This window comes from Salmo trutta, chromosome 2 (assembly GCF_901001165.1).
Source record: "Salmo trutta chromosome 2, fSalTru1.1, whole genome shotgun sequence".
Taxonomy (NCBI): Eukaryota; Metazoa; Chordata; class Actinopteri; order Salmoniformes; family Salmonidae; genus Salmo; species Salmo trutta.
Genome location: NC_042958.1, coordinates 40,864,332 through 40,872,032, shown reverse-complemented (window position 1 = coordinate 40,872,032; position 7,701 = coordinate 40,864,332). Strand labels below are relative to the sequence as shown.

Below are 7,701 nucleotides of genomic sequence, written 5' to 3'. Positions count from 1 at the left end.
CTCCTCCTCTCTCTCTCTCTCTCTCTCTGCGCTATCCTCTGTCTCTCTCTCTCTCTGCGCTCTCCTCTCTCTCTCTCTCCTCTCCTCTCTCTCTCTCTCTGCGCTCTCCTCTCTCTCTCTCTCTCTCTCTCTGCGCTCTCTGCGCTCTCCTCTCTCTCTCTCTGCGCTCTCCTCTGTCTCTCTCTCTCTCTCTCTCTACTCTCTCTCTGCGCTCTCCCTCTCTGCGCTCTCCTCTCGCTCTCTCCTCTCTCTCTGCGCTCTCCTCTCTCTCTGCGCTCTCCTCTCTGCGCTCTCCTCTCGCTCTCCTCTCTCTCTGCGCTCTCCTCTCTCTCTCTGCGCTCTCCTCTCTCTCTCTCTCTCTCTCTCTGTGCTCTCCCTCTCTCTCTCTGCTCTCTCCTCTCTCTCTCTCTCTCTGCGCTCTCCTCTCTCTCTCTGCGCTCTCCTCTCTCTCTCTCTCTGCGCTCTCCTTTCTCTCTCGCTCTGCGCTCTCCTTTCTCTCTCGCTCTGCGCTCTCCTCTCTCGCTCTGCGCTCTCCTCTCTCGCTCTGCGCTCTCCTCTCTCGCTCTGCGCTCTGCGCTCTCCTCTCTCTCTGCGCTCTCCTCTCTCGCTCTCTCTGCGCTCTCCTCTCTCTCTCTCTCTGCGCTCTCCCTCTCTCTCTCTCTCTCTCTCTCTGCGCTCTCCTCTCTCTCTCTCTCTCTGTGCTCTCTCTCTCTGTGCTCTCTCTCTCTGCGCTCTCCTCTCTCTCTCTCTCTCTGCGCTCTCCTCTCTCTCTCCCTCTCTCTCTGCGCTCTCCTCTCTCTCTCTGCGCTCTCTCTCTCTCTCTCTGCGCTCTCCTCTCTCTCTCTCTGCGCTCCCTCTCTCTCTCTCTGCGCTCTCCTCTCTCTCTCTCTCTGCGCTCTCCTCTCTCTCTCTCTCTGCGCTCTCCTCTCTCTCTCTCTCTGCGCTCTCCTCTCTCTCTGCGCTCTCCTCTCTCTCTGCGCTCTCTCTCTCTCTCTCTCTCTCTCTCTCTGCGCTCTCTCTGCGCTCTCTCTGCGCTCTCTCTGCGCTCTCTCTGCGCTCTCTCGCTTTCTCTGCGCTCTCCTCTCGCTCTCTCTCTGCGCTCTCCTCTCTCTCTCGCTCTGCGCTCTCCTCTCTCTCGCTCTGCGCTCTCCTCTCTCTCTGCGCTCTCCTCTCTCTCTCGCTCTGCGCTCTCTCGCTCTCCTCTCTCTCTCGCTCTGCGCTCTCCTCTCTCGCTCTGCGCTCTCCTCTCTCGCTCTGCGCTCTCCTCTCTCGCTCTGCGCTCTCCTCTCTCGCTCTGCGCTCTCCGCTCTCGCTCTGCGCTCTGCGCTCTCCTCTCTCTCTCTCTCTCTCTCTCTCTGCGCTCTCCTCCTCTCTCTCTCTCTGCGCTCTCCTCTCTCTCTCTCTCTCTCTCTGCGCTCTCCTCTCTCTCTCTCTCTCTCTCTCTCTGCGCTCTCCTCTCTCTCTCTCTCTGCGCTCTCCTCTCTCTCTGCGCTCTCCTCTCTCTCTCTCTCTCTGCGCTCTCCTCTCTCTCTCTCTTTCCCCCTCCCCTCTGTGCAGCAGCGTGGTTTATTTGGCAGTAAACTCTCCCTGAACCCGGCCAACAGACTGAGCGTGCTTGCCGCCATCATTAACAAGCGGCTGTCAGGCAGTGTAGTCAGTCGCCTCAACACCATGGAAACAGCACAGATACAGCCAGTGACTGACTGATTCACACCCCAGATAAAGCCAGTGACTGACTGATTCACACCCCAGATAAAGCCAGTGACTGGTTCACCCATGTCTCTGTCCGGCTGTTTGTTTATTCTCCATCAGGAAACACACACCTCTTTACATGTTACTATTCCTATGATCCAAAGCTTCCATCTGTAGGCATCTGACTCCTGAAAACCCTTTACCAGCCTCTCTAGCAGCCTCCAGCCTAGAGCTGGCAATACAATAGACTGACTTGAGGTTCTCTGTACTGTGGCCCTGTCTGGGATCTGCAGCTAGTAATTAGTACAGTAGTTGCCTCTTGCTCTGTCTAGCTGTTTGTTGGTATACAGTGAGTCAGTGGAGCTCTGTGGGCTAGTAGTGTAGGGGTCAGTGGAGCTCTGTGGGCTAGTAGTGTAGGGGTCAGTGGAGCTTTGTGGGCTAGTAGTGTAGGGGTCAGTGGAGCTCTGTGGGCTAGTAGTGTCGGGGTCAGTGGAGCTCTGTGGGCTAGTAGTGTAGGGGTCAGTGGAGCTCTGTGGGCTAGTAGTGTAGGGGTCAGGGGAGCTCTGTGGGCTAGTAGTGTAGGGGTCAGGGGAGCTCTGTGGGCTAGTAGTGTAGGGGTCAGGGGAGCTCTGTGGGTTAGTAGTGTAGGGGTCAGGGGAGCTCTGTGGGTTAGTAGTGTAGGGGTCAGGGGAGCTCTGTGGGTTAGTAGTGTAGGGGTCAGGGGAGCTCTGTGGGTTAGTAGTGTAGGGGTCAGGGGAGCTCTGTGGGCTAGTAGTGTAGGGGTCAGGGGAGCTCTGTAGGGGTCAGGGGAGCTCTGTAGTGGTCATGGGAGCTCTGTAGGGGTCTGTGGAGGTCTGTTGGCTAGTAGTGTAGGGGTCAGGGGAGCTCTGTGGGCTAGTAGTGTAGGGGTCAGGGGAGCTCTGTGGGCTAGTAGTGTAGGGGTCAGGGGAGCTCTGTGGGCTAGTAGTGTAGGGGTCAGGGGAGCTCTGTAGGGGTCAGGGGAGCTCTGTAGTGGTCATGGGAGCTCTGTAGGGGTCTGTGGAGGTCTGTTGGCTAGTAGTGTAGGGGTCAGGGGAGCTCTGTGGGCTAGTAGTGTAGGGGTCAGGGGAGCTCTGTGGGCTAGTAGTGTAGGGGTCAGGGGAGCTCTGTGGGCTAGTAGTGTAGGGGTCAGGGGAGCTCTGTGGGCTAGTAGTGTAGGGGTCTGGGGAGCTCTGTAGGGGTCAGGGGAGCTCTGTGGGCTAGTAGTGTAGGGGTCAGGGGAGCTCTGTAGGGGTCAGGGGAGCTCTGTGGGCTAGTAGTGTAGGGGTCAGGGGAGCTCTGTAGGGGTCAGGGGAGCTCTGTAGGGGTCAGGGGAGCTCTGTGGGCTAGTAGTGTAGGGGTCAGGGGAGCTCTGTGGGCTAGTAGTGTAGGGGTCAGGGGAGCTCTGTGGGCTAGTAGTGTAGGGGTCAGGGGAGCTCTGTAGGGGTCAGGGGAGCTCTGTAGGGGTCAGGGGAGCTCTGTGGGCTAGTAGTGTAGGGGTCAGGGGAGCTCTGTAGGGGTCAGGGGAGCTCTGTGGGTTAGTAGTGTAGGGGTCAGGTGAGCTCTGGGTTAGTATTGTAGGGGTCAGGGTAGCTCTGTGGGCTAGTAGTGTAGGGGTCAGGGGAGCTCTGTGGGTTAGTAGTGTAGGGGTCAGGGGAACTCTGTGGGCTAGTAGTGTAGGGGTCAGGGGAGCTCTGTAGGGGTCAGGGGAGCTCTGTAGGGGTCAGGGGAGCTCTGTGGGCTAGTAGTGTAGGGGTCAGGTGAGCTCTGGGTTAGTATTGTAGGGGTCAGGGGAGCTGTGGGGTGGGGTTTGATGGAATGGGGTGGGGTTTGATGGAATGGGGTGGGCTGGGGTGGGGTGTGATTTAAGTGGGGTCGGATTAAGTGGAGTGTTGTGGGGTGGGATAAAGTGGGGTGTTGTGGGGTGGGATAAAGTGGGGTGTTGTGGGGTGGGATGCTCCAAATCCTCATTCTAGAGTTTGTAATCGAAAGATTCTCCTCCTAGATAACATTTATATAGTCTCCCCGTCTGTTCTCTGAATTGACTTGCAGATGTACATTTGTCTAGGTTTACCCTTTTCTATTCAGCTGAAGTGTGTGGAGTTTTTGGTTTTACTGTCCTTGAAAAAAGGCAGTTTTACACATACACCACTTTGATTACCAGGCCACAGCACCTGTCTTCTGAATCACCTCCCAGTAAAGCCCTGTTCCGCCACCCTGACAGGACCATGGCAGCCTGCTGTCTTCTGAATCACCTCCCAGTAAAGCCCTGTTTCGCCACCCTGACAGGACCTGAATTAGGGACAACTGGGTCGTATTGACTTGACACCAAACAAAAGTAAACAGACTGAAACCGGGAGAGGGAGAAACATTTTTCCGTTGCAAAATGTTTTGCTACGTTGGTTAGCCCAATGGGCATTTTAACAGACAAGGACATGGGAACATTCATGTCTAATGTTTCTAGCTTCGTAATAAGGGAAACTTAAACTCACGCCACTTCGATACCGAAGTGACTTTTTTCGTAGCAGGGTCGAACAATTAACGTACCAGGTTAGGAGACCTGACTGAGGTTAGGAGACCTGACTGAGGTTAGGAGACCTGACTGAGGTTAGGAGACCTGACTGAGGTTAGGAGACCTGACTGAGGTTAGGAGACCTGACTGAGGTTAGGAGACCTGACTGAGGTTAGGAGACCTGAGGTTGAGGGTTAGTGAAAAACCAGGCATTATACAGACAAGTTCTCTTTCTGCCTGGAGCTGTTTTCTGACAGTGCGCCCCTGGTTGCGGCAGAGAGACATGACACGTCTATACTCTGCCTGGAGCTGTTTTCTGACAGTGCGCCCCTGGTTGCGGCAGAGAGACATGACACGTCTATACTCTGCCTGGAGCTGTTTTCTGACAGTGCGCCCCTGGTTGCGGCAGAGAGACATGACACGTCTATACTCTGCCTGGAGCTGTTTTCTGACAGTGCGCCCCTGGTTGCGGCAGAGAGACATGACACGTCTATACTCTGCCTGGAGCTGTTTTCTGACAGTGCGCCCCTGGTTGCGGCAGAGAGACATGACACGTCTATACTCTGCCTGGAGCTGTTTTCTGACAGTGCGCCCCTGGTTGCGGCAGAGAGACATGACACGTCTATACTCTGCCTGGAGCTGTTTTCTGACAGTGCGCCCCTGGTTGCGGCAGAGAGACATGACACGTCTATACTCTGCCTGGAGCTGTTTTCTGACAGTGCGCCCCTGGTTGCGGCAGAGAGACATGACACGTCTATACTCTGCCTGGAGCTGTTTTCTGACAGTGCGCCCCTGGTTGCGGCAGAGAGACATGACACGTCTATACTCTGCCTGGAGCTGTTTTCTGACAGTGCGCCCCTGGTTGCGGCAGAGAGACATGACACGTCTATACTCTGCCTGGAGCTGTTTTCTGACAGTGCGCCCCTGGTTGCGGCAGAGAGACATGACACGTCTATACTCTGCCTGGAGCTGTTTTCTGACAGTGCGCCCCTGGTTGCGGCAGAGAGACATGACACGTCTATACTCTGCCTGGAGCTGTTTTCTGACAGTGCGCCCCTGGTTGCGGCAGAGAGACATGACACGTCTATACTCTGCCTGGAGCTGTTTTCTGACAGTGCGCCCCTGGTTGCGGCAGAGAGACATGACACGTCTATACTCTGCCTGGAGCTGTTTTCTGACAGTGCGCCCCTGGTTGCGGCAGAGAGACATGACACGTCTATACTCTGCCTGGAGCTGTTTTCTGACAGTGCGCCCCTGGTTGCGGCAGAGAGACATGACACGTCTATACTCTGCCTGGAGCTGTTTTCTGACAGTGCGCCCCTGGTTGCGGCAGAGAGACATGACACGTCTATACTCTGCCTGGAGCTGTTTTCTGACAGTGCGCCCCTGGTTGCGGCAGAGAGACATGACACGTCTATACTCTGCCTGGAGCTGTTTTCTGACAGTGCGCCCCTGGTTGCGGCAGAGAGACATGACACGTCTATACTCTGCCTGGAGCTGTTTTCTGACAGTGCGCCCCTGGTTGCGGCAGAGAGACATGACACGTCTATACTCTGCCTGGAGCTGTTTTCTGACAGTGCGCCCCTGGTTGCGGCAGAGAGACATGACACGTCTATACTCTGCCTGGAGCTGTTTTTGGACAGTGCGCCCCCTGGCTGTGGCAGAGAGACATGTCTGGTTCTGGGCTGACAGGCTGCCCTCTACTTGTACAAATCACTGCCATTTACTCGTTTGAAATCGGGGGGGGGGGGGCAATTCCAGTCCTCGGGGGCCTGATTGGTGTCACAGTTTTGCCCCCAGTCCCAGCTAACACACCTGACTCCAATAATCACCTAATCATGATCTTCAGTTTAAAATGCAATGTGATTAAATCTGCTGTGTTTGCTAGGGATGGAGAAAAGGTGTTATACCAATCAGGCCCTCCAGGACTGGAGTTGCCCACCCCTCCCCCGTTTTAAATTAACCAGAAAATATAGCTTTTTTTTCTCTCCCTCTCTAACAAATACATATTATATTCAACAGGCTAAGTTCCTAAACTACAAATCTAACAAGATGGACACTTCGTCTGTACTTTATGTCCACCGACAGCTATGCAGGTACAAAATGGCACCCTATGAAAGTGCACTACTTTTGACCAGGGAAAAAGGTTAAACCACTGTTTTAAAAGTAGTGCACTATATATGGAATGGGGACCTACAATAGCACTACGGTGTCCGTCTCGTCCCTGACCCACCAGCCAGGTGGTTCTGTGAGGCTGAGTTGGTAGAGCATGGCGCTTGCAACGGTAAGGGCCGTGGGTTTGATTCCCGCTGGGGCCACTCGTATGGAAAATGTATGCACACGTGACTAAGTCGCTTTGGATAAAAGTGTCTGCTAAATGGCGTATATTATAATATATAGTTACATTTTTACTGCATTTTACGTATGAATCATTAAGCAGATGCTCTTATCCAGAGTGACTTACGATTAGTGCATTCTTAAGATGGCTAGGTGAGACAACACATTTAGATGGCTAGGTGAGACAACACATTTAGATGGCTAGGTGAGACAACACATTTAGATGGCTAGGTGAGACAACACATTTAGATGGCTAGGTGAGACAACACATTTAGATGGCTAGGTGAGACAACACACAACACATTTAGATGGCTAGGTTAGATGGCTAGGTGAGACAACAACCCAACACATTTGGATGGCTAGGTGAGACGACAACACACAGCACATTTAAATGGTTAGGTGAGACGACAACACATTTAGATGGCTAGGTGAGACGACAACACCTTTTAGATGGCTAGGTGAGACAACACACAACACATTTAGATGGCTAGGTGAGACGACAACACATTTAGATGGCTAGGTTAGATGGCTAGGTGAGACAACACATTTAGATGGCTAGGTGAGACGACACATTTAGATGGCTAGGTGAGACGACAACACATTTAGATGGCTAGGTTAGATGGCTAGGTGAGACAACACATTTAGATGGCTAGGTGAGACGACACATTTAGATGGCTAGGTGAGACGACACATTTAGATGGCTAGGTGAGACGACACATTTTCCCTCAATTCTTTTTTTTTAGCAAAGTCGGTGCTTTTGGGGAAAAGACAAGATGAGACGGGGTGCAGACCCAAATCCTCTCCATGTTGCCTAGTAGGAGAGACCTGCCAGGTAGGATACAATCCAGGAGTGTGCAGAGCCTGAGACGCCCAGCCCTGAGAGGGTGGAGAGGAGGATCTGAGAGAGGATGAGACGCCCAGCCCTGAGAGGGTAGAGAGGAGGATCTGATAGAGCCTGAGACACCCAGCCCGGAGAGGGTGGAGAGGAGGATCTGATGGTACACGGTGTCCAAGGCAACGGATAGATCTAGAAGGATGAGGGGAGAGAGGTCTGTTGTCCTTAGCTTCACCCAATGCAGAGCTCCATTATTCACTGTCTGCCTGCCTACTCAGTGAATCTCAATCTCTCTCTCTCCAAATTA

The 7,701-nt window shown here is 53.7% G+C and overlaps 1 protein-coding gene and 1 long non-coding RNA gene across 3 annotated transcripts in view; both read left to right on the top strand.

The window, feature by feature from the left end:
* Positions 1-7,701, top strand: part of ggps1 (geranylgeranyl diphosphate synthase 1) — a 35,340-nt gene that overhangs the window by 25,004 nt on the left and 2,635 nt on the right. The window lies entirely within an intron of this gene.
* LOC115155388 (uncharacterized) lies at positions 6,783-7,320 on the top strand. Its single transcript, XR_003868046.1, has 2 exons — positions 6,783-6,875; positions 7,145-7,320. It is a non-coding gene; the product is annotated as an uncharacterized LOC115155388 (long non-coding RNA).